Genomic DNA, 3,854 nt, shown 5'->3' with positions numbered 1-3,854 from the left:
TCTCTCATCTCTAATCTTTTTCTGAATATGTACTTTAGGTATGTGTTGTTCACATAAACATTTTGATATTTTCATCTCTATAGTAGCATTTAGCATTTAGATGTAGCCTAATTTACCCTGCGACAGACTGGCGACCTATCCAGAATGGCCCCTGCCTTTGCCCACAAGTGGCTGGGATAGGCTCCGGCAGCCCCGTGACCCCGAAAGGGAATAAACGGAAGAAGATGAATGTAGCCTAATTCATAATTTGCATATTTGAATAAAAACCTTCAATAATATAAAGCTAACGATCTTTTTTTTTTACATAAAATTTAGCCCTTCTTTTCTCTTAAGTTAAGTTTATGTTGATATTAGATTGTAGATAGAAATGTTAATGTAGCAGTTTATCTTGAGAAATGTACAAGATGGAAAAGCAGCAACAATGTTTTTATATCAAAATTATGCGAATCCGTTAAATTAAGTGTAAATACTTCTATGTCAACACTAAAGAGTTTAATGGGGTGTGTTCAATAAAGATTAAAAAAAATTTAATGTTATATTTCCTTGTTCTTCTTGTATTATCAAAGAGTAAGAAGGTCATGACATTTTTGCTAACACCACTCTAAAAAAATCGATAAAGAAATCAATATACAAAAAGAAGTGTAGCAATGAACATATTATGTCTTTCTGCTCTCTTGTTGAAAACAGAGGGAAAGGCAAAGCAGGAACTTTACAGACAGAACGCTGCCCTATAAACCCTGCTGGAGCAAATGAGTTTTTAATTGGTAATTTATTTGCACACAGTAATATTGCATCCTGCAGGCTTTGTCAGGTGTGTCTGATAGGGTATACTTCTCAAACTGCTGAATTATTTCTGTCATTTTGTTGCTGTTTAGGGGAACAAGGTCATGTCCTTGCGATTCTCTTCAGTTGGTATTTATGACGAACATACTTTCCATGTGATTTTCTCATTTAAACTTTCTTATCAACATGTTTGCAGGTATATATAAATATATGTATATGTATATGTGTATATATATATATATATATAAATATATGTATATGTATATGTGTATATTTATATATATATATATTTATATATATATATATATATATATATATATATATATATATATATATATATATATATATATATAAACCTTGGGGTTTTACTTGACCAGGATTTATCATTTAAGGCTCACATATCTCAGGCGTGTAGAACTGCCTTTTTTCACCTGCGGAATATTGCTAAGATCAGAAATATACTTTCTAAGAGTGATGCTGAAACACTCATCCATGCATTTGTTACGTCGAGGCTGGATTACTGTAACTCCTTGTTAGCAGCGTGTCCTAAGAGTTCCTTAAGAGGTCTCCAGCTTGTTCAGAACGCAGCAGCTAGATTATTAGCTGGAACTAGCAGAAGAGATCACATCACTCCTGTGTTAGTTTCGCTCCATTGGCTCCCAGTTGATTCCAGAATCAAGTTCAAGATCCTCCTGTTAACCTATAAGGCCTTACATGGAATGGCCCCGTCCTATATTAAGGACGTCATAGTCCCTTACCATCCGATGAGAACACTTCGCTCGCAAAATGCAAGACTGCTTGTGGTTCCTAGAATTAGTAAAAGTACGGTTGGAGGTAGAGCGTTTAGTCACCAAGCCCCTGTCTTATGGAATAAACTCCCAGCTCATGTAAGAGAGGCCGACTCAGTTTCTACATTCAAAGCTAGACTGAAAACATTCCTCTTTGGACAGGCTTATTGTCAGACTAGTTAGTATTCAGAGATTATTTAACTTAATGTTAATTTGTTTAAATTAAACTTAATAATAACTATTTCTTTTAAAAGGCTGCTAGAAGTTGAAGCTGGGGTAACTATGGTGCACTGGGGTTCTGTCCTCTTTCCTGTTTTTACTTCTACCCTTCCTCTCCTCTATTCTTGATCATAATTTATCATTTAGTTCTCCATGCCTCTGTTTGGTGCAGTGCGATTCATGTATTGTCCCTCTTTTCCTCTCCCCTCCTGGGGAGTGGGAGTGCTTCCAGACTCCAGTTGGCTCATCCGTGCTCCAGTTCCTGACCGTTTACCTCGCCTTTGCTCCTGCTCCTACACCTGGCTGTGGATCCTGCCTCTGGCTCATCTCTGGCTCGTCTCTGCTCTGTACCTGACCGAGTACCTCGTCTCTGCTCCTGCTCCTACACCTGGCTGTGGTTCCTGTCTCCGGCTCGACTCGCGCCTTTGACTGTCCCCACAACCACGGCTGGATGAAGCTCGTCTGCTGGACTTTTATATATGTAGTTGTAGATTTAGATAAGTTAATTCTTCTCTAAGATTTCTGGTAAATCGCCTGTCCGTCCTGGGGGAGGATCCCTCCTTCATGTGGGCACCCCTGAGGTTTCTTCGTTTTTTCCGGAATCCGGTTTTTTTGGGAGTTTTTCCTTACCGCGAAGGGGGGTCTAAGGGCAGGGATGCCAGTATAGCTTAGTCAGTTTGTTAGTTCATTTTAGTATTTTTCTATTGAACTCTCTGTATTCGTGATCCTTTTGATTTCATGTTTTACTTCGAAGCCCATCGAGACGACTGTTGTTGTGATTTTGGGCTATACAAATAAAATTGAATTGAATTGAATTGGAGGAGAAAAACCACCCGCGGAGGGTGAGAGGGGCGTTTTTTTTATATACCGGCTGGGTAGCTCGGTTGGAGGAAAGCCGTTGTGGTGGATGTGGCAGTGCCAAGCGATGGGAACATCAGGAAGAAGAAAAATGAGAAACTGGAGAAATATATATATATATATATATATAAATATATATACATATGACAAGTGTATTTGGGATTATCCATTTGGATAAAGAACAGATTTTGCCCCTTCATATTTAAATCTCTCTGTGAGATTGTAGCTCATGGAAACCGTGTTAAGATTATTTATAAATTGCATTTTGCTGCATTTGATCTGTTATATTTAGAAAAAAAACAGCTCCTATAAACTGACTGTTTTTGTAGCTTCTGCTCTGTCAGAAAGTCTGGTATCAACATGCTCAGTGAAGAGATTCACACATCAAAACACGCCTGTTAGGATCAAGGGATGGTTTTGTGTGACAGCTGGATGCTAGCTGACAAGTTAGCTGTTGGCATGTTTCATTTTCACTCCGTCAGATGAAGCTGCTTGTAGGAGTGGTGGTAAATAAGACTCTCTCTGAGGGTCACTGAAGTGGAAGAGCGGATGTGGGTGGGTCATGTGACAGCTCCCAGAGGGGCAAAATCATACGTTCATTTTTTTTCCTGAGTGTTAACTGAAAATCAAAAGGCAGTAAATGGCTTCCATTCACAGCATTCTACACAACTCTATTGGCGTGACTGTAGCTGGCTTAAAAGTCCACGGGTAGAATCTAATGCCAGATCTGGGTCACATGGATGTGCAATTTAATATCAGTAAATGCATCCGTCCTGCATTCAAGTAAAGTGTTTCCATCCTGTCAACAATTTGCTTATTGTTGTCTGTACTGTTAAAAAAGGAATACATTTACATATTAGGAGGAAAAAAACTGTAGTCTTAAGATTTTTATGTCACTTCAGTATAATTTGGCTCCACAAATGTCTGCTGATTTGAAAATCTCTTGTTTTGAGTACTTTTAAGAATATTTCCTCTTTTTTCACAAGCAGAAGAGCAAAAACACTCTAAAAGGATCCAGTCTTGTTTAAAAAGACTAAACCCTTTATTCTCTGAGGTGTTCTGGTTATTTGGTAGAGATCCTGTCATTTAATGGATTTTTCCTTCTTGTCTGCTTCAGTGGTGCACTGAGAAGGCCAATGCTCTTCATCACTGGAGCTGTTGAGTGACTGAGCCACATCACGCTTGACCCACCTGTCTAATTTGTGC

Source organism: Oryzias latipes, chromosome 7, assembly GCF_002234675.1.
Source record: "Oryzias latipes chromosome 7, ASM223467v1".
In the NCBI taxonomy this organism is placed as follows: domain Eukaryota; kingdom Metazoa; phylum Chordata; class Actinopteri; order Beloniformes; family Adrianichthyidae; genus Oryzias; species Oryzias latipes.
The sequence above is the reverse complement of the archived record's forward strand: the minus strand, read 5'-3'. Positions refer to the sequence as shown.